The 23,571-nt window shown below is 39.5% G+C and overlaps 1 protein-coding gene across 1 annotated transcript in view; it reads left to right on the top strand.

The window, feature by feature from the left end:
- Nucleotides 1-18,568: 18,568 nt before the first annotated feature.
- lingo3b (leucine rich repeat and Ig domain containing 3b) overlaps nucleotides 18,569-23,571 on the top strand; it is a 46,404-nt gene continuing 41,401 nt past the window's right edge. Inside the window, exon 1 of the mRNA XM_008433864.3 lies at nucleotides 18,569-19,224. The gene's annotated coding sequence lies outside the window, so the exon portion shown is untranslated. The remainder of the gene's footprint in view (nucleotides 19,225-23,571) is intronic.

Genomic DNA, 23,571 nt, shown 5'->3' with positions numbered 1-23,571 from the left:
GAGCTGCTCTTATTATTTCGCAGCTCTGCTGCTGTGTAACTTAATTGACTGTGAGATGTGGCGCGGTGTTTTGTACATGAATCCAAAACATACATACAAACACACATATGAAATGACACATACGGGGTCGTTATTATTGCTTAAATATAAAGGCGAGTGTGATTTTGTAGAGGAGCTACTTGCAGATAATGACACTTTATTTAAATGCTGAGGCTGCGCCACCAGCAGCATTACTTCTATCTCAGACCCGATGCACTGCAATAAAATGCTTTGTCACAACCCCAGATCCTCCTGTCTCCCATATGCTCCACAGCAATTATGCGACGGAGCTCTGCACAAGAAACTATGACAGATGTCCCACTGCTCACTCTGAATTGAAACTTTTGGATAGTGCGAGGCTCCTGTTTATTCCTGCTTCGTTTATAGAGATGATGCAGAAGAAGGCGATGCTTGGCAGTCAGTCACAGCTTTACAACTTGGTTTTTCACACCCACACTTTAAATGTCATCGAGGTTGTTTCATTCTCAGGACTTGCGAGGTGAAACATGACGCAAACGCTTATTCTCTCTTTGGCTCCACCGCTTCGACTCGCCGATGAAATCTGGAGACGTATCAGATAGCACCTCTTTCTGCCGCGGCCTCGAGAGAGTTGTCGGTTTTGATAGCCAAATTTTAATTATCCCATAAAAACCTTCAGTGGGAGCCGGAGCTGTCTCGGTTTCCGAGCCGCTGTGTCCTTATCTCAGTCAGACGGCTCTTGGTTCTCTGCAGGAGTCCTGACCATTACGGCCGACATTAAAGCCGGGACGCTGCCGTGTCGTTTGTCTTCGGGTCTGGAACTAATAGAGGCTGTAGAACTTTTGTGTTAGAGGCAAAATGAAGTGACTGAACCAAAGAGTATATTTGTTTATATCTCAGTTGTAAGTATTTGAGCACCCTGCCACATTTCACCAGTATATAAAAACTTTCTTCTTACCTCTGGCTGCAGCACATTTACAGAGCTGATATCAGGACTTTCTGCAGCAGGCAGTTGCTGATACCCCTATCAAGGAAATACTTTTTCATTATCAGAATGTGATGGTATACTGAGCCAGTGTAACATCTGAAATTTACCTGATAGCATGTTTTAAGGGACAAAATCACATGAAAAGAATAATTGAAATTAAATAAGATAAAGTGAAACATTTTTTTTTCAAGTTGTCCTGAGATTTTATTGAAATACTTCTGATATGCGTCATATGCCACATTCTTTCTATCGTGACTTTGTCAGAGAGGAAGGGAAAATGAGGTGAGTGATACCACTTTGAGCTCAAATATTTTTAATTTAAACACGAATTACACTTAACCCTTTCATGCATAGTGGTCACTATAGTGGACAGCTATCTAAAAGCCATTTTCTTGTGCTTCTTGTGGATTTTTATGTCATAAATGCACACAGACCACTGAAGTGGAAACGAATGCGTCATAAAATGCACCATCAACTACTGGCCATCAGCTGCAAATGCAAGAAATTATTTTTGTTAAATCCAATATGGCTGACAGACAAAAAAGCACGCCAACTGACCCGGTCCCTCCTGCTAGACGGCTCTTGCAGGTAAAAAAAAAAAAGAAATGCAACATCAGATAACCCCTAAAGAACAATACTGCTGATGTATTTTTCAAACAACAACTTTGTATTTAGAGAAAATTACAATTGATCACTTAAAAAAATAAAATAATTTTTTTTTTACAATTTCTTTTACAATTGTTTTCCTAAATTTTTTTTGCCTTAAGAGAATAAAAAAAAAAGAATGGAAAAAAATCCTGACACAAAGGATCATAATTCATACATGAAAGGCTTAATGGGCCTTGATGATCAAAATTTGTTTCAAATACAGATTCATGAAACCAGGAATTAATTGGCCAATCCTAGTGTATGAAGAATAAGGTTCTGATAAATCTGAAAGCTTAAAAAAAACATACTTTGTTTATTCTTAGTTTTGGTCATGAATGAACAAAAGATGGTAAGAACACCAATCCCTTTCCTCTGATTTTAACGTGACAGCATCATAATAGAGGACAACGCATTAAGAGACGTGCAAAACCTGAAACATTATTCAGAATGCAGAGGAAGTCTTCGCAAATGTTCAGTAGGACTATTTATATTTATGTTTTTTATATGTATCTGACTGTCACATTTGAGAAGTGCTGGTGAATATCACACCACACAAGACCACAGTAAACCCGTCTGTCCATCACAGTCCTGTACAGAACTTCACAGGGGAAAATGTTTTTCTTTCAATATGAACAACACAGTTCCTCCAGCCTTCCTCCTTACATACCCACAAAACGTGCCTCACTTTGGCTGGTCTCCAAATGCGTCTTTTTCCAATCTCCTGCTGCACAGCTGAGATTGGAGATCAGCTGCACAAAGTTTCCCTTCTTGAAATGCAGTTCTAGACTAATTACATTCCATAATGACATACTTCAGATGAAAATCTGTGCATTTACTGCATACAAATGTTTGATCCAGAAAGTTCTTCCCTCCTGTGTGCGATTATTCATGACAGGAGTGGAGCCGCAGATTGTTTAAAGCTCCTTACAAATCGGTCATGCTCTTGTGGTATTTTATGTTCTACTTAAATGGTCAGCAATTAATCACACTCAGCCCAGATTTACACAATAACAAAATTCTTCCTCCAGAAACTAAATGCTCCAGCATCCTCCGCCCTGTCGAGATAAGTAAACAAGTATATTATTCATATTTTCTGCAACTTTTAGATCTGAATCGCCTCCTCTGTTCGGACAAGTTCTACAGAGTCCTGTTAATGACCTCATTGTCTGATTCAGGTGTGTTGAAGCAGAGAGACGTCTGAAGGTTGCAGGACGGCGGTCCTGGAGGACCGGAGTTGAATGTTTGACACCGTTTTGGTCTAAATATTCTCGGACACAGTTTCCTGCTCGGCACTTCAAGTCCACACTGACGTGAACCTGTTTAAAAGTTTTCTAGCAAGATGCAAAATGAAAATTAATCTTTCGCTCACCCGCTAAACACGTTCTCCAATGAAAGTTAAAATGGTTGTTATGGCAACAGATCCGATATCAGTCTCTTTCGATAAGAACGGTTCTACTGCAAAGCTGTGAATTGAACAAAGCAAAGTCTATAATCTAGAAAAAATGCAAATACAAAAAATACACGATATACACGGTCATAAACTGGACTGCTTTGTGTTTCTTAAGGCTCAACAGGAAGTAAGCTTTTCAAAATAAAGCTAAATTTCACAATAAAGCTGACATGAACTAATATTAACCTTACTTGCTAAAAATGACAAAAAAGAAAGACAAAAAGTGTTGCACAAATAATCTAAATAATAATAACCACACAATCCAAACATTTCTTATTTATGGCTCTAACAATGGTCAGTTTCAGCTTCCTGCATTCCACTCAGGGTTATAGATAGTTTACTCTGGCCCCTTTTTTTCCATGCCATAATTCCAGCTCATTAGTTAACCTGGCCCAGAACTGCTAAAATATCGCAGTATATGTTGGATAGTAGACGGTCACAGGCACCTGTTGTGGATGACCCAAACACAGATGATGTCTTCTTCGTCTTTGTCGATGAAGAAGACAAAGATAAAATAAAGAGAATCATTTGAGAAGTGAGAGACGAGTGAAATTTAAATACACATAAGGACAACGCCATGATTTGCTCACAGAGGGCAGTTGGAAAAAGAGAAAATACCCCATGAGTTGCAGTTGTATGAATAAATATGCCTTCTTGATCTCAGAAATCAAGGAGAATGGGTACAACATACGCAGCCATGTAAATGTAGACCAAAATCTTTGAAGAATGTTTCTGACTACTAACATATAAAAGCAACAATTAAGGCATTTTTAAAGACAAAAAGGGTCAAACTCAGTAAATGTAAGTCAAGCTGGGTTGCGGATACAATCATTCTTTTAGCTGGTAGTTTGATACTGGAGCTGAATAAGCATCAGTTTGCAGATTATGCACAACCAAAGTAGAAGTTCCTTATTACAGCGAACATTAAATGAACTAAAAAAAAAAAGCCAGCACAGTAAACCCATCTGTAGAAAATTTATGTATGGAAGATTGAATCCATTACATGACAAAAAGCTGAACACGATGTGCATGCAAATGAAGCTCGGGTGAAACGCAGCCCCTCGTCTGCCTCGTTCAAACGGCTTGTCAGTCATATCAGAGCAGGCAGTCGAGCAACTAACACCTCCAGACTCACCTCAGCAAGGACTAACATGCACTCACTGATCAAATTAGTATCTGAACCAGAACCGCTAAACTGATCAGAGACAGGGTGTTTAGTACCTGAGCTGAAAATTAATTGTGGGGAAAAAGTATATTCCCTGGTAGGAGTGAAGTCCAGTCACAGTCTTGAAATTTCAAGCATCAGTTCCCTCCACAATTACTGGCACCCTAATGATAGTGAAATAACCTGAAAACAAATGTATTTTGTTGCAGTCATTTTTATTGAAAATAATTCCTTCAGATTTCCAACAGTAATATCGGGTCTTTGCTGCGATACCTGTCATCTTAAACTTTTTAGAATAAATGCAATTTTTTAAAAACTGAAACAGATTTTTGCATATACTCTAGTTACCTTTGTATGATATTAACATTTGTTTGATCTGAAACATTTAAGAGCAACCAAACAGAAAAAACCCTCCAAATTTAGAGGAGTGAATACTTTATCCTGCCACTGTCTCTCTGCATGTATCACTTTTATGGTCGTTGATGCCAGTGTTCGGTGCGTTGCGTTAAGCTGGCGTTCTCAAAATTTCATTTAGACATCCTTTTCTATGTGGTGTGTTTTATTTAAATGCAGATTTAATGCAGCAGCTGTTCTCAGATCTGCCTCAGCATGCAAAGCCCACTCAAACTGTATCTGTCAGTATACTTGGAAAACTTTCATTACCAAGCTCTTGTGGGTTGCTTCAAGACTCTGCATGCTAATGCTGAAGAGTCTGTTAAATGAAGATTAAATATTTAGTCACTTGGTTGATGCCCACAGACAAGGTGGGGATAAGCACAGAGCTTTAAAGTATAGATAATCCTGTAGTGGATAGCTACACATTTATTTTACCAGATACTAAGTCCAAGAATCTGACTGGTTAAAAAAAACACAAAAAAAACAGGTGTCGTTCAGGCCCAGTTTAGCCCTTTGTGGGGGTGAAACAGCAAACGAGACTGCATCTTCTCTAACTCCCTCTCATCCCAATCTAAGATGAAAATCCAGAACAGTCATCGGTGGCTCGTGCCTGTTATTTGGAAGTGAGGGAGTCATCTGGAACAGTGACCCACATGCTCTGATCTTCTGTCCGTCACGGATGCGTTTCGGGCCTCGGAATACGCTCATCGCCCGAGAGCTACACCCTCGCTGTCTGCGCTCCCGTCAGGAATTTTCTGACTAAGAGCCTCGCGGGCTGCTGTGGCACGATAACAAACATCTCTGCTCAAGGCTGCAAGCTTTTCCTCCCTGCAAATGGTAAAAATAACATTGGCGTGGAACACTGAGTGCAGATTCTTCTTCTTTTTTTTTGTTGTAAATTATTACCATTTGAAAAAAAAAATAAAAAATACATCTGCAATCTCACCGCCACACCTGATGTCCTCTGTTCTTCCCAGGTATGAGCAGTGACTGACTGCTACTCGAGAGTCCTAGTTGCCATGGTTTCATGTGTTTTTGATCACTCTTATATAATGTTATTGGTGACTGGTTGCTGCGAGGAACGAGCACACGCACCCGCGCTCGCTCACAGTTTGTGTCAGTAAATGTTGCTAACCACCCCCACGTTCCTGTCCTTCCTCGAAGAGAGCAGCCTAAGGACAAACAACAGCTCTTCTCACATCATCTCTCACTGTACATTCATCACGCCCTCCTCTTCTTATCACTCTCTCCTCCTCTGTGTCGACCCTTTCCCTCCTTCGCCCTTCTCCCAGGTTTATTGTCACCGCTCTCCTCCCCTGGCCCAGTTCTCCTCGATCCACTTTATCTCCCACCAGTCAGAGTCGTATTGATTCTCACAAAGCTTCCCTTGTCATATCTCCATATCTCTTAATTCACTCGCACTCCCATCTCTCTCACACCTTGCAAAGCTGTCTTTTCCGTTCTCCATCCTCTATTGTTTTTCTGTCTCCAGGAATCTCAGACTATAGCTCATGCACTCCTTGCATATCCAGATAATGACATGATTATTAAAAATCTTTCGTTCAACCCTCTCAACCGCTAAAACAAACAGCATCTCCGCCCCACTAAGCTGTTGTCCCACTCACACCTGAAATTTATTCGACACCCTTTTTCATCTCTTTTTTTTTATATACCTGAGCTGCTTTTTGCTGTGACTTTCCTTTTGAAGTCACACTCTCTGTCTTTGACTGCCTGCTGTGTCTCCTGAGCGAGGCAATGTGTGTTTGCACTGCCTTCAGGGCACTTCATAGCTGCAGAATGACTGTAGAGCAAATTGCTGAAAATGTCCCCTTTTTTTGCGATAGTATCAGTAAGAAACACTTTATGTGTGTATTATGTATGCAGTTCAGATTTATATGCACACTGTTGCCTGGTATGACGGAGCAATTACTACTGTGTCGGGATGACAAAGAGGCCACGTGTGCATCTATAGCTATACAGTTATGGTTTAACTTTCTATCTATCAGTGTAGAAATGCCAGAAATCTAGTTGCGTAGAGACACATATGTGGGTTGTCAGTTTAGCACAGATCTACAACAAGCTAAGTGGTAAAGTACACAGTAAAACTTCTGCTTTGGTTACAGCTTAAAAAGTTACAACTGCAAGCTGTTTATTTTGTCTCTCCACGCCAAAACAAAGTGCACATCATCAGGGTTGAGGTGGCACTTAGGCTAATTCATCAATAAAAACCATTTTTAATCTGCTTGAGATCTTTGTTGAGCCTCAGATCGGAGATGAGGACACCACACGTTTTGAGCTAACGTGTGCTAGCCACACTCACTCTGCTTGCTGCTAACGTGAGCTAACAGTTTTTGCTTCCCCATCAAAGCAAAAGCTGTTAAGTAGCTCTGCCTGGTTAGCGATATGCTAGCTTAAGATAAAGTTTTTGTCTAAAACAGTAAAACCTTTCTTCTTTAAGTTTGTTTAAGCCACCATCTTGTGAGTCCCAAAATCTAAGCTAAATATAATCTAAGCTAATCGTAATTATCTTGGAGCCAATCTGGCCTCATTTCAAAATTCCTCTGACATAAACTTGGTTTCTCAACATCATTTCATGATTTCCTTTTTATTTTTTTTTTTCTATGTTAGACTTGGATGATTCAGTTAAATGTTTTCTCTCTCGTTGATTGTGTGTGCCAACAGTAACAATACAAACCCTCAGTCAAATAGTGGCACCATACACACACACACACACACACACAGCAAATAAAGAAAACCACAGAGGATAAGGAATTTAACAATGATGACTGTTTTTCTCGGAACAAAGTGTGGAGATATTTTCTGTTTTCATGCCTGAATAATTACAGAAAAACAAAAGTTTTACTGATTTGCTGAATAAATCTATTTCTACTTTCTTTTCAGATCATCTGTTATCTTCCAGGTAGACGACTTTTTAAACCAGCAAACCATCACCGCTATTTTAATTCTTCTAATTCTTCTGTCCTGTCTTGCATTGTATGATGGTGTTTTATAAATTTCTGATATGTAGGTCGAAACGTGAGGAAATTGAGGAGATTTTCTGGAACATCCAGTCCTGGGATGTTCCCGCTCAACCATTGCTGTGTACGTTTCTTTTCCACAGATTATTGATCTTCTCTTGTTTTGTTTTTTTTTCTCTCATGATAAGGATCAGCTGAGAATTAAATTACAGTAAGAGCCTCCAAGTGATTAAATAATTAATTGAGTCAATAATACAGCATGTGATGGCACAGGTTTCACTTTGGCTTTCTTCATTTCAGGTCCTGCAAGTCAGTAAAACCCTCTGTAAAGTACAGTGAAATATTAATTAATGTTATTGTTGAGTCACTGCTCACACAGTTTCATTTCTGTTCAGTGCTGCACATTTGCATCATATAAAAGAGTTGTGACTGGTTTATCTGGTGATCAGTTGTCAGATGCCAAAGTAGCACAAGAATAAAACGTTTTTTTACTGGAATCAAATCCTCCAACTCTCTTGGAACAAAATGCTGATAAACAATACAGTAACAGGGTTTTTAAAAAAGAGCTGAATTTACCACAGCCGGCTTTCAAAATTTTTCAGTTTTGTTCATTGGCTTCCACAAAGGTCTTGATCCCAATATGATTGAACATTTTGGTGAATTATGTTTAAAAGCCCCTTCTGTGCAAAGTAATTTAAATATGTCCACCTAATTCTGCCAGGGTGTTTGGTCAAATAGCCAGAGAGGAAATTTCCGAGCCTGGGAACGAAGCGCAACGTGTTAGGGACATTTGAGTCTATACGAATAATTTCGACCGTGAATGAATTCACAGAAAATTCAAGATAAATTTAAATTGCACCTTTTCATTTGATTGATTGTGTAAATATTCTAGCCGAAAATGTCCGACCACAATCGTGTCTGCACCGACTCTCAGCTGAACCAGAGTCTGAAAAGTAAAAACTTACGTTAGCATTTTTGAACATCAGCAAAGTTCGGAAACTGTAGATAAAAATATTTATACACTCACTGAAAACTATTTCCAGAGGAGCTGTCCGCAACCCCAGTGTTCTGGACTGGTTTGTGTGATACCTTTAAGCGATTGACTGGCTAAGAGGCGGTACTGGAACGTCATGTGAAACATGGGAACGGGTCATTTTTAGGCTACATCTCATAATTTTAATGACAGTTGATACTGCTGCGTTGCAGAGCATAAAAACAGGCTCATAGATAGTCATTTGCAGGCTGGGAATTTTATGTAAAGACATCAGTTTTTCATTCGGTGCTGAAATGTTGAGCTCCAGCTCCCACTCTTTATGGGTTTTCATACACTGAACTGAAGTCAAGTGCCGGCAGTGGTGACAGGTCCCCTGCTGTGTCTTCTCCCTTTGCCAGCGTCTAGGGAAAAAATAGCACTGCAAAGGCAAACCTCCAATGGCCAATTCTGATGTACAGTCTTTGTCTGAACAACAGCACTAACTGTAGGTTTGCAGCTCAGAGTGGAGCACGGGTCTTCAAATGTAATAACTGTGAAATATAAGTAAATGTTTGAGTACAACTAGGTTCTTATTCAAATTTTGAATAGAGGAAAAAAATCTTTAAAAAAATATCTTAGGCATATTTATTTTCTTTTCCTTCAGGTTTGTGAGTAAGATATGGATTGTTGGGAAGACGTAGAGATGAAAATAACAATAGAGGTGAATTCCTCCTCTTCTCAGACAGACTGAACCTGAGAGCTTTGCCAGGAAGAGGTGGTGTTGTCACCAACACCTTGTGCAGAGTCCATCACCCTGGTAACCGAGCAGACTGGACAGACAGACGGAGCATGAGTGTGACTTTGTAATGGTGCCAGTGGTTAAGAGTGGGAAAGATTTTACAACATTAGGGGCCTGATCTTCGAATTGGTTCCAATACAGACATAGCCGCAAACTTGATAGCATCCTCATCTACAAGCATCAGAAAATTAGGAGAATAGCAGGTGATAAAATTAGCATGTCTGCCTTCATGAATGTGAAAAAAAAAACGTGTTGATCATTAGAAAGCACAAAATACTGGGAAGTGGATATGCAAATAGGATTACTTGCCAGAACCGGATTGTATGTGGTGTTTTTGCGTCGATATTTAGCACGCTTGAAAAGCAGGTGCAAATGTCTGTGGTCACTGTCAAGCAGGATGCAGAAATACAATGACAGAATACATTGCTTGTCAAATATTTATAACGTCAAAACAAAAGGGAGCGAAGGGAACGGCTTTATATTGACTGTGCGACTTTCAGAAGAGATTTTCATCTGTAGGATGGAAATGTGTTTCATGAGTCCTCGTCTCTTCCTTTGACATTACTTGGGACAAAAAAAGAAGTAATACAGAAAGCTTTAATCAGTTCCCCAATCTAAAAGTAAGAATGGCTCAAATATTATTTTGTACAACACGGTTTTGAATAAATGTAGCATTGAAAGAGTTCCACAAGTATATCAGTGTTTTTTTATTCTTTCACCGCATTCATCCAACGTTTTGAACTTTATTCATCAAAATACTTCTCAAATAATACTTTTGCAATTACCTCTTAATTAGAACTATTATAAGGTTCGGTTGTGTATGTTTTTATTTATTTATTAATTTTTTGCTCAACATGTCGGTTTTTACCACAGACGGTGCAGTAAATTGCACATAAAATTTACTCAGACCACGACAAACACAGTAACAAGCATGATGATAAAAACTTTAAGTAAATTTGGTGTTACCAACACAAAGATGTGAACACAAGCAGCTGGTACAAAGCTGCCAATTTGGAGTGAATTTGTCATCATTGAACACCAATTTTACTGTTTGGATACATAACAAATTTGTTAACATGTAATAAAGGAACATAACTTCAGTTGCCCCTAGTGACCAAACTCGTCACTGATTCCTAGGAGTGTAACAAGATAAGACTTTAGCTCCTGTGTTTGAGATTTTTAAAACTTTTATTCTGTTGGTGAAAACACAAATGGGCTGATTTTTTAAAAACGATATTTGCCGAACAAGTCTGCACTGACTTATTTAACTCTTATTTTCAGGTCTTTTTATGGCACTTTATGAATTTTGAAAACTTCACAGTTCTGTGAGAAGTGAAAAAAGTTTCCATGAACGTGATCATATCCAGACCATTTTTAGAAATATTCATTTGAAGAACATTGTGCTTCTAAAACAACAGAAGTACCCAGAAGCAGGCATTTAGGGATTTATATTAATGATTCTTCATAATGTGATATACATTTACAGGCAAATTAAGACATAATTTGCATACGTGACTTTTCAACAGACAGCTATCCAATCTGAAATTACTCTGCACATCAGGGAGAGCTGGGGGCAGCTGATCCTTCTTCAGGCCTTTACAGCGTACATCCTCATTTCTGTCTCACTTGTTATTATTAGCATATTTTGAGCCTCTCAGCAAATCTCTTCATTTTTTCCTGTTAAACAAAACCCAACTGTTTCCATTTTCCACTCAGAGTTTCTTCCCATTTTTTGTCTTCTCCTCCACACATTCTTATCACATCATCCCTTTAAATATCTCTCCAACTCGCTGGCTCAGCCTACTTAAAATCTTCTATTCATTTTTTTGTTTTGTTTTCTTGTCCTCCATTTTTGCTGCTGCCTTCCTTCCTTCCCCCAATAGCCTCCCTCTGTTCGCCATCCTGCTCACGTCCAGGTCTGTTTTCGCTGATAAGAACTGCACTTACACACACACACACACTCTGAGACACACACACATTGTTGCACTGCCATCCCACTGTAGTTATCATCACAGTTAACTGCGTTCTCTCTCTTCTCTCTTATTGTTGCTAATGAATGTGTCATCAGCAATCTGTCTCACACAGTGAAACGGTGGCAAGAAAGAGAGAGGAGGATGAAACAGAAGGGACAAAAAGTTCCCTTTATTTAGTTGGTCTCTTTCGTTTGGTCTGCACAGAAAACAGAGCCGCTACCTGACATGTTTTGACCGGCTTCATTCGGAGAGAGCAGCACAAGCTGCCCTCTCCAAAACGGGCTGTTCGACGGGTCGGACAGGTTATTGTTGTCAGGCACAGATAAAGTGTTTGGCTCAGGCACATAAAAGGTGACTCCATCAATTGCCAGTAACAACGGGGCGAATGTGACTGTGAGACTCAGATTATCTATATGGAGACCAGGAATAATTAACAACATTTTAATTGTGTTTTCTATATATAACAACGATCAGGCTAACGCGTGTCGGAGAAAACACGAGCGAAATCGTCCGCGAACGTTTTGAAAACACCGAACTAATAGAAATGTTAATAAGGAATGAAAAACGTGGCATTATGCTTTGCGACAATTGAAATCATGTCCAAGACTCATCCACGTCATCCTCTAATGTCTGACACCCCACATACGCTCAGAACCTAAATGCCATCCCATTCTGTCCTAAATGTCACTTCAGCTGAAAGTCCCCCCTGCCTCGGGCTAAAAGTATTGGCTGAAAAAAGGTGCCTGTCATTTTTGGTGACCTGCAGTTCTTACGTTTGAATGCATAATCCAGAGACTCTCCACCTGCTGTGAAAATGCATCCTTAGTCACTCTACGCCTACATAAATGCACCTACAAACTTTCAGGAGGCGTTACACAAAGTTTTCACGACATTAACATGAGATATTTGTTAAAAAGGTGACATTTATGCCACCTTCTGCGTGAATTAGCAGCAGAAATGTGCTGGTAAAGTCTGATTAAACAATATGCAAGGAAAATGTATGTTGTTTTTAACTTATTTATGAAAATGAAATACTGTTTATTGCTTTTCCTTCTGTGAAATTTGGCTCATGATGTAAAAAGGAAGCGTTTCAGGAGTTTCAGCCAAACTGTTCTTGGCGTCTTTTAAATAAAACAAAAAAGCCCGTCAGGAGTGAAATGTTTTCAGCAAGATCAAAACCAATTACAAAATCCAGAACCATATTGCTCATGTGGCTACGAGGAAATGAAAACAATGAACAATTAAGAGAAAATATGTTAATTTCGAAGAAGTCTAAATACTTTTTCACAGTCTAAAGTTTATATACACACATGAATGCAAAACCTGACCAATTTGTTTTCACCCTTTGTAAAACTTAAAAGTATATCAGGACTGAAATGGTCATGGATGAAGCTGCGTTGCGTACTGGAGAATCATATCTAAATCCACGTCATCACAGGTTTTAGTGCTGTTGTCCCATTGTCCAGTTATTCAGGCTTTCTAATAGTTCACCAGATTTTCATTTGTAAGATATCCTGGTATTTCATGATGCCACGCACTCAAACAATGTTACTTACAGCTTTTAGAAGAGAAACAGGCCCACAGCATGACGGATCTTGAAGTGCATGAAGTGCTTTCCGACATATTCACTCTTTTCATACCAAACCCTCCTGGAGCGTCCGTGGCTGAAAAGCTCAGTGTTGGTCTCATGCAGCAGCATTTAGCTCCATATGTTTAAGGTTGTGGTGGGAGAGGAGAAAAATCTCTTTTTCTGGCCTTTGGGTAGCATAGTTGTTATAGAGACTTGGTGACCCCAAGATATAGCTCTTTGCAGTAGTTCTCCAACAATGACATTTGGAGTTATGTTTTTACTCTCCTTACCAAAGTTAACTTAAAATGTTGGCAGGATAGTCACTGGAAACAGCGGTAACACTTTATTTAAAGGGGGTGTGCATAATACTGACATGACACTGTCATAAATATAACACCTGTTATGAACATGGAAGAGTTTTCATGAATGGTTATGACTGTTGTCATGAAGTGTCATTCGGTAAATAATGACACTTTTAATGCAAAGTTAACTCTAATTGAAAGAGTTATCTTTGCATTAAAAGTGTCGTTATTTACCGAATGACACTTCATGACAACAGTCATAACCATTCATGAAAACTCCTTCATATTCATAACAAGTGTTACATCAAGCTTATGATAGTTTTATGTCAGTCTTGTGTACACCTCTTCAAATAAAGCGTTACCAAAACTGCAAGTCAAGAATCTGATTAACATAATAAAAAGCTTTTAACCCTTTCATGCATAGTGGTCACTGCAGTGGACAGCTGTCTAAAAGCCATTTTTTGTGCTTCTTGTGGATTTTATGTCATGAATGCACACAGACCAATGAAGTGGACACTAATGCATCATAAAATACACTATCAACTACTGGCCATCAGCTGCAAATGCAAGAAATCATTTTTGTTAAATCCAATATGGCCGACAGAGAAAAAAGCACACCAATCGACCCGGTCCCTCCTTCTACTGTAGACAACTCTGGCAGGTAAAAAAAACATTGTGACATCAGATAACCCCTAAAGAACAATACTACTGATGTATTTTTCAAATAATAACTTTGTATTTCGAGAAAATAACAATTGATCACCTAAAAAAATTTTTTTTTAAATTGTCTTTTACATTTGTTCCTACCTTTTTTTATGCCTTAAAAAAGTCTAAAAAAAAAAGGAATAAAATCCTGATACAAAGGATCATAATTCATGCATGAAAGGGTTAAAACTGTTAGAGTCATATTTACTTTCTCCTACAACTTTTTGATATTTCCATGGTCTGCCACACCTCTGTCAAATGATTGAATTAGCCATTAGCTTGAAGTAAAGACGTAGTCCTGCTGTTTTAAAAGTTGGCAAACACCAGCCCTCAAGACTTGGTTCTGAAGCCCCGTCTTTTAAAGTGAGTGATTACGGCGTCATAAATAGTGCAACTGGTGATTTTTGTTTGACTAAATCTACTCAAAATGAAGATTAAATCTTTTTTGTTTTATACAATATCAGGTAATGCTTCTATAAAATGAACACTGTGCCCACCTGGTACATGTTAGTTAATATCTAACAAACCATAAATACATGCACAGGTTATAAATGACCTCAGCTGTTGCTAAATATATCCTCAACTCAACATAATGATTAGACACCCAGTGAATCCCAAGCACCGTGTTAAATGAGAAGAGCACCCGGCCTTAATTAAAAGCCCAATTTTTAACTGTCATCAGATAAGAGCGACTTTAATCCGTCACTTGCCGCTGCAGTGGATTCATCCTTTGATGAACTGCCTTTAATTGACAGCTCAGTTGCTCGTTTGCGCATTTGGTTATTTCCAAATGTGATCCAGTGAGTCAAAGCTGAGTTTGGGGATGAAACGGCAATGCCACTTTGTCTGATAGTCGCAGCGCTCCATCGGCATCAACAACAGAGTCACGTCAGGATAAAAGCAACATCTTCTCATTGTCATAATAAGCAGAGCAAAAGTAAATCTAGTGCTCTTATGTTTGACTGAGATGGGACTACTTAAAAAAAGCATGGTAGATAATATGATTATGTTGCACATGACTGATGGGAAAGAGAAGATTTCATTGACTAAAACTACAAGAAATCGGCTGACCTGACCATTGAGCATGAACTACATTCAGGCATTAGGAGCAGAGCATGTGATTCGGTGTGTTGCGTCCCAACGTGGGCGGCTGGCTCAGAGCGGCTAAGAGGTCGGCATGGCAGGTGTTTGTTGGACGAGCTGCCTCTGCGGTTTTGGCTCGTGGGCTTAGGGTCGCAGGACAGACTTCTCCTCTCCTGCAATGATCTGTTTCTGACCTTAGGGGCAGTCAGTCAGGCCAGAGTTTTTCACTGTGCGCGTGTGCGTGTGTGTGTGTGTGTGTGTTTGTGTGTGTGCGTGTGCGTGTGTGTGTGTGTGTGATTAAACCTCAGTAGCCTGTGATTTGATCTACTCTGACAAGGCAACAGGACCGAACAATAAAAATGTCTATTTTCCTTCACGCTCCTTCGTTCCTGCTCTCTCTGGATGCTTTGGGCAAAACGGTTTAGATGGTTAAACAGAAAAAAAAACTAAATCTAGATTTGTGAACCTTACATTTTCTTTTGACATGTTTTTCTTACATCTGTGATCAATGAAAGTTTAATATTGTTTGACTCAAAGCCAGCGACTGGAAGAGCTTTAACCTTAAAAGTGCGTTGTCCGTGGACTGGTTACCTTTAAACACAAGACTGGTTTTCAATACATAAAGGTTATTTTTAAAGGTCTTGATGTTTGACAAGCTGAATTGTATTATTCTCCATTCACATAAAGAAAGGAAGGAGTCTGAATTTCAACGTTTTACTCTTTGAAATGTAGGACAGTGCTTGAATGTGTCGGCGCATGTCACCAAAGTGTTGGATCTGCTCTTTGTGTTGTGGAACTTTGTAAAGTGTGTCCTTTGAAGAACGCCGTACTTGGCGTTCGTTACTGTGTGCTGGTGGTACAGCGGTCAGTATTTGCTCTGAATTCTAAAGGTAGGCAATGCTGACCGCCAGCTCCTCAATGTAGCCAAATGTTACTTTTAATGTTCAAGTAGTTAGTTTTGTATCATTTTGTCTTTTTCTTCTTTTTTATATATGCTGTATCTGTAAATCAAAAATAACTGCGTTAATGAAACATGTTGCATGTATTTGCTCTGAATTCTCAAGGCGAAGCCGCTGCGCTGTCGGGTGGTCCGAATAAACGTCCCAACCACGATTTCAACCGCCGTGTGTGTCAGATTCCTGTCTCGTTTCCTCCGACAAAAACCCTTAAGACACAACGCAGAGTCCAGGGAACAGCGAGGACTCATCTCACACGGACAGGGTTACAGAAACTTGACGTATTTAAGGGATAAAAATGTACTATAATGTATTAGGCCAAAAATAATGCATATTCAGTTAAAGGAGCAACTATTAATTACCACTCTAAAGAAATGTACAACTGGGTTTATGGATATTTAGAGGTTTGATAAAAAAGCAAGCTAATAAAATTAATTCTGATGATCACTATGGAGGAATATCTCTGATATCTCATAAAGAAAACATGTACTGGAGTCCTTCCCAACATGGCAGCTTTTAACAGATGATAAGAGAATATGTTTCCTTCAAAGTTGTGAACAAATATGTAGAAAATTAGTGAGCCACAGAGATCCCAAAGTACTCGTTTGGGTCAGAAGCTTCTCAGAATGGGACAGTTGTTTGGCCCATTAAAAAAATGTCTTTCAGCTGCAGATATTCTAGTAATTAACTTTTTATTACCGAAAATGTCCAATGGCCCATTAGACAATCCTGTGACAGAAGAATATTTCCAAAGTTGCAGACTTAAATAAGAGTGCATCCATAATTAAGAATAAAAAAAAAAACACTTTGGAGCTCATCTGATGTAAACTTGACAACATGCTGTACCTGTTTGTATACCAAAAGTACAGTCTGAGGCCACTTGGATGAAAGCTTATAGAAAATGTAAAGATCAAAAGACGATTCTAAATCTACAGCAGAATGCTCCAAAGGAAAAGAATCAAGAGTCGCAGACCGAACGCTGAACTGACTGAAACGCTGCACTGGGGACTGAAAAGAGCTGCACAGAACCAAAAACTCACAAACTTCACTGACCTCCAATAATGTTGTAACAAAGGTCAGGTCAACGTTTCCCCACAACGCTGTGAGAGAATGGAAAGGTCATGTTAAGTACCGAATCACGAGGTGTACTGCACAGTTAAATCATTTTTGATCAAGTCTAAAACGATATAATCCATCCTAAAGACCGTTTTTCCCACATTAAGATACGCCGCCTTCTCTGTAGGAGCATGATTGCTTCTTGGAATGATGTGACAATAAATCCAAGGCCAGAATATTATTTTCACAAATTACTGTTTTTGCTTAACAGAATATTGCATGATGCAATTGTTTTTTTTGTTTTGTTTTAGTTCCTCTCACTGGCGGAAAAACAGTCTGGGATTTATAGTCTGCATAAATCATGATTTTCCTTGCATAATGAAGCCCTTTGGCAAAGCGCTGTGCCAACTACAATCAATTTATTGACTGGAACACTTTATTTTCTGATAGTCAGAGAAAGTACTTCAGCCTGTTTGCAATTCTTTCAATCTATTGCAGATGAGAATGCTGGAATATTCTCTTTTCAAAGAGAAACCTTTAACTTAATGTCCTATAGACTTTCATTTGGAGCGTTTCCTCTCTTTCTCTTTAATAAATATAAAAATGCAAAACAGCCTTTTTCTAGTGTTTTTGTCCCTCTGTTAAAATAAATAAATACAAAATTCTACACAGATGAGGCCAAAATTATTCATACTCTATGTCAGATTTAAGTTTAAAGTTATAATTTCAGTTATTCCATCTTGTTTCTTCTGACTGGAAGCATAATGGGAATATTATTGTTTTAGAGGCCGGATCTGAATTTGGTAAAAAGAAAAATAATAATAAAAAAATCTGTAGGGGGAGCCAGAGATTAGGGTGATGGTAAGAAGGCCTTCCTACCTCAAAGTCATGATTACCAAAGATAAATCTTAAAACTACAAATATGCTGCTTATAAATCGTAAGAGCGGTTTTTGAAATCTTTTAGATATTTTCAAGGAAACATTTCTCTTTTTCCTTAAGATATCTGTGTGGTTTTCAATCAGAAGCAAATATTTTGGTTTAATAAAAATAACATTCAATCCTTATCTGCGAGGAGTATGAATAATTTTGGTCTTAGCCGTTCCCAAAAGAAAAGGTGATTTTGCAAATCAGTGATCCAGGAAGGGTGGAATACAACACTTATTTAAGGTTTATATGTAAACCAGTTTTAAGCTCAAAGGCCATTATCCTTCCATTTCTCAATTATCTTCTGCTTTGTGTTAGTTTATCGCATAAAATCATAATAAAATGCATGGCTACATATGATAAAATTAGCAAAGGTTTCAGGGACATAAAATCATTTTTATGGCACTGTCTAAACATTTTAATGTAAACCATTTATGTTTTTATTATTTTTCATAGTCAAGAAGTTTTCTCTGGGAATTTTTTTTTTTTTTTTTACATGTTTTAAATTTTCTGTCTCCCCTGCTCCTGTTTTTCTTCATTTCTTTTCCCGTAATTGAGACTCGCTCCAACACGCGGTCAGCAGCATCCAGAGCGGGAGCAGATAGACAGTGGCTGAGGGAACAAGAGAGGGGGTGGTGCAAGATTAAGAGAGAGAGAGAGAGAGAGAGAGAGAGAGAGAGAGAGAGAGAGAGAGAGAGAGAGAGAGAGAGAGATGAAAAGAATGCTAAGCGAGAGAGAGGCGCTCATACAGAAGGAGGCAGAGGCAACAGCTACAGCAACAGCTCGCTCCTTCCCCATCCTTCCTCTCCTTTCCCTTGATTCCACATCCACGTCGTTGGGAGACGGATGGATCCCTGACCCGCTGAACAGCAACTGGCCGAAGGAGAGGAGAGTCTCACGTTAAGCCTTGCTTAACGTAACGGGCTTTCTTTCTTTTTTTTTTTTTTTTTTACCGGGGTCACGATAAGCAACAAGGAGTAGAAGGAGGTGTGAAGTGTGCACATAAGCCTGTCGGCAGGAGGGAGGGCAGGAAGGAGAGCTGGGAAGAAGAAGGGGAGCCAGAGGCATGTTTGGAGCGCCGAGGAGTGAGACCGACTGAGGGGAGAGATCAGAAGATCACACCGGCGAGCCTCCCGAGCGGCCACGGCCACTTGTGGGCCAAGAGGAGAGGAAATAAGATCTGCATACACACACAGCTGGACGGATGAGGAGGCATCAGGGACCACGCTTCCGTCCTGGGTATGTTTACTCACACACGCATGCAGGCACACACTCGGTCACAGTTGGGCATGAATATTTAACCCTCGTCGGTTGGAGTATTTTCACAAATAGAGCTCAGGCACACTTGAAACAAAACTGCGTGTTTGCTGATCTTCTACGCTGACGACTACCAGCACTGACAAGACTTCCTTACTCGTCCTCGCAGCAAAGCAAAGGAAAGAAGATGATGAGGCTGAGGGGTTGCGTGCGTGCGTGTGTATGTGTGTGTGTGTGTGACTGTGTACGTCCATTCATGGTCATGCTTCCCTTTTTTTTCTAAATGCTTATTTTTGCAACCAGGGTGAATTTTTCAGCCGTTTTTGAGTGATGCATGTAAATAAGCCTCCACTGGTGGAATGTTGTTGTGTTTCATGTCTCTGGGCAGAGATCTTTTTCTGGCTCATTACATTAACTTTGTGCCTGAGTTATGGTGTTCGGCACACAGTGTGCAGCTTTGGGCCGTGGCGAATAGAAAACTGACGAAAGCCAGGGCTTACATTCTGCCCTGCGGGACGCCACGAGGGGGAACATGACATGAACAACCCTGTTTAACGTGACCTATAGTGTTTAGTGACCACCTACCTACTGGCCTGTAACGCCAAGAAGGCTGCATGGGGTGTTTCAGTATTGCACTGAGTCCCATTTCCTCTCTTTCGCCCATTCCTTTTTCACAGTCTTCTTTCTTTCACCATTTCCAATTACAGACTGTCACCTCCCCTCTGATCCTATCTCCTGTTGCATTATCTTTGTAAGCAATTACCTACACCCGAATCTTTCGCCTTTGGACACCAGGCCCGTCTAGTTTCCTCTCTGCCTCTTCAACAATGAAAGCAAAGGATGAGAAAGGAGCTGATGGTCATATTTTAGAGGTCCATCAGTTTTAGCAAACAGTATCAGGAAAAGGAATACCAACCATTTTTGTTCCCCGCAAATGACCTCAATACCTGCAGCAAATTTAAAGGTTCAGCATAAACGAACCTGTAATGATGGGGTTTTTGCAGCTCATCATTAACTTGTTTGGGTTTCTGACTTTATCTTTGTTCACAGCGTTCTCTTCCTGTCGGCAAACCAAAACAAGGCAAACTTCCCTTCACTGACCAAACGACTCGTGACAGTTGAAACCTGCTTATTCTTTCAACTCTTTTGCTACAGAGGTTTTCATAAATGTCATTTGTCTTACAACTTGTTAAATTCTTCATCTGTTCCAATGGAGACTAAGATGTAATTATACTTTCACGAGTCATTTTGTAAGGTACAATTTGCTAGTAGGTGATCGTACCTCCTTACCTTTTGAACCGTCTTAATTCTCACTGGTGTAGCTTCAACAAGGTGTCAGAAACATTTCCCAGAGATTCTGGTTCTTTCTTACATGATGGCATCGCACACTTTTCCACGTTGCTCCGGATTTGTCGGCTGACATGAACCTCCTGTACCACCACTTCCTGAAAGGAGGTCTGTTTGACTGAGGAGACCACCACAAAAAACCCGGTCGTGTTTAAGCTTTGTGACCTGAAGCATTATCTTGCTGGGTGAAGGCAACAGATGATGGATACGTGTACAGGTGTGAGCAATATTGAAGCGAGCCTCGTGCGCGACGGACACATTAATGTTTTCATCGCGCAGAATCACACACACGAGCGTCAACGCGTGCTGTCTTTACATGTTAACAGAGATCAGTCTGATTGCCTCACACCTTGTCGAAGTTTGTGTTAATATGTGGTACCCAAACACCCTGGACATCATAGAAGAAAAAAACTTTGATGAAATGTTTGTGTGGATTTCGATTTAAGATTGGTTCTCATGCATAGTTATGGTTCAGCAGTGGAAGCACAAATAACGCTGCTGCTTGGATACTTGTGGTAAAGTTGATCTATTATTAAAGTTTCATATGGAGTGAAATTAGATGTTTGAGAGAAATGACGACGCGATGTGGCTTCAGTTCTCCACCTTGCCATCTGCTCCGCGAGTTTCCCCTGTCTCCACATACGGGTGAGAAACCGCACACTCCAGTTTGTTTTTTATAGATGTCAACTTTTGCATGGAAAGCGAAGTGATGTAAGCCACTCACAGTTTCAGGCTTAGCGTTTTGTGCGCACGCTAGTTTAAAAATAAGATAAGATAAGATAAGATATTCTTTTATTAATCCTGCAGTGGGGAAATTTACATTGTTACAGCAGTACAGAGAACAGAGCAGAACCAATATAAAAATCTATATATACAAAAAATACAAGTGAATATAGAAATACTGAAACAGTATTGTATGAAATATAAAAAAATAAATAAATTCCAGTACTGTAACCGCTTTAAACAGAAGTTACAAAACACAGATTTTTTAAAATCCATTTATTTTTTATTTTGTTTGGTTTTATTTGCTGCAGTTTATAGGTAATTTATTGTCATCAGTTTGTAATTTTTTTTTCATTATTTTTAGTATTAATATTGAATTAAATTTGATATTAAACATCTATGTGTGAGAAAATCATCAAATCAAATTTTATTTGTGTAGCACATTTCAGCAACAAGGCATTTCAAAGTGCTTTACGTCTTAAAAACACAAAAATAACAAAGTCATAGAACATAGAAGTCAACAACATTACACATCAGATTGTTGATTAATGTTTCATTGATTATGTTTCAAAAGCAACTCTAAACAGGTGAAGTCTTATCTAAGTTTAAAGGCACCCAGTGTTTTGGCTGCTTTGCTGTTTTCTGGAAGTTTGTTCCAGATTTATGGTGTATAGAAGCTGAATGCTGCTTCTATGTAGGTTTTTCTGATAATGTGCAGTTTTGAGTTGTCATTTTTTCTCTAATCCAGTCCCTATGTTAGGTCTATATTGGGTTTACAAACTTCCAGGGTCTCTTTGCATTACAACTGATCTACTAGATGTTTAACCTAATTGAAATTTAAAACAAACGTATAAGAGCTTTTACTCATCGGGCCTTTGGGCTGGCTCGCAGGATGCAGATTCTTAAAAAAAAGTTTTGAAATAATTAATCTGATTGGATGTTTTCAGATATTGTTTTTACCAACCTTTTTCTCTAAAACGCTGCCACACAAACGATTTAGTGAAAGCTTCTTCAACGTTTCTATAACAAAGTTTGTTAGCAACACAAGAGCTGCAAAATTAGCCAACACTAATCACTTCCTTTCCAATTTCAAAATAAGAGTCTCAACCGGATCGACATAAACAAAGGGGTGTCGAGCTTCAAACACTCGCCGTCATATGTGGGGCTCATTATAATATGTTGGACTTTCTTCCCTCAATGAAATCATATGCTCAGTATGCTACACATTTATTAAAACTCCTGTGAGTTTTATTGTTTCAGTAGTAATATGGCAAATAGAGAATGCTAAGAAAATGATATTCAGGTGGTACGCCACCTCTCCGCAGGGTTTAAAAGCCAACATGGGAAGATAATGAAGTGAACGCAGCGGGTCATGGGCCCAGGAAGGAAAAAGTAATAATCGCTTTTATTTTATTTTTTTACTGCGTGAGAAAAGAAAGAAACTATCTAAGCAGAGCTTTACTGAGAAGTTTTGAAGAAAAGGTGAATAGGTGGTTGTCGAAGGTGCTTTTGATCTCAGCAAGCGCTTTACGTGTGTAAGTAAGGATGATGACCAACCTTGAGCAATGCATCGTGGGTCTTCAGATGTCCTGCATGGAGGATTGCTCCCATTAGCTCACTGGAGTGTGATTGAGGTGATTTCACAGACAAGGACAAAGTCTCCCAACCCCAGAGATCTGCGGATAACCACACTCACTCACACACGCGCACACACGCACACGCACACACACACACACACACACACACACACACACACACTGTATTAATCCACACACGCAAAAAAAAAGCAAGAAACAAGAAAAATGTGATGAAGTACGAGGCGTTATTAAAGAGAGGATTGAGGTGCAGAGTTGTGTGTTGCTGATTTTAATGGTCCTGTTTTCAGTGTTACTCACCCTGGGTGGGAGTGTGCATGTGACTCTGTTATTTTGTGACTCCATAGAGGTTATAATGCTTTGGTGTAAAATATATGGTGTGAAATAAAGGGCATGATCTCAGTCTGTAATAAAGAAGCAGGCCTTTTCCTTGGGTCAACTAACACGGAGTTGGGAGCTTTGCCTCCCTGCAGCCGCAGCCTCCTTCACTCTGTTACAGCCTCCTGGCCTCGATGCCTCCTTTTCCTCCTCTTCCTCCTCCTGCCTCTCTGTTTTTCATTGCCTCCTTTATGAAAAAATAATTCTCTCACAAACAGCCTTTCCCTCATGCAACCCTTTCCGCTTTCTATTTCGCTTACTTTAATTTACTTTCCCGCTGCAGTCT

This window comes from Poecilia reticulata, chromosome 17 (genome assembly GCF_904066995.2).
Source record: "Poecilia reticulata chromosome 17, P_reticulata-male-v2, whole genome shotgun sequence".
Classification (NCBI taxonomy): domain Eukaryota; kingdom Metazoa; phylum Chordata; class Actinopteri; order Cyprinodontiformes; family Poeciliidae; genus Poecilia; species Poecilia reticulata.
Note: the sequence above shows the minus strand (reverse complement) of the source record. Positions and strands in the feature narration are given on the sequence as shown.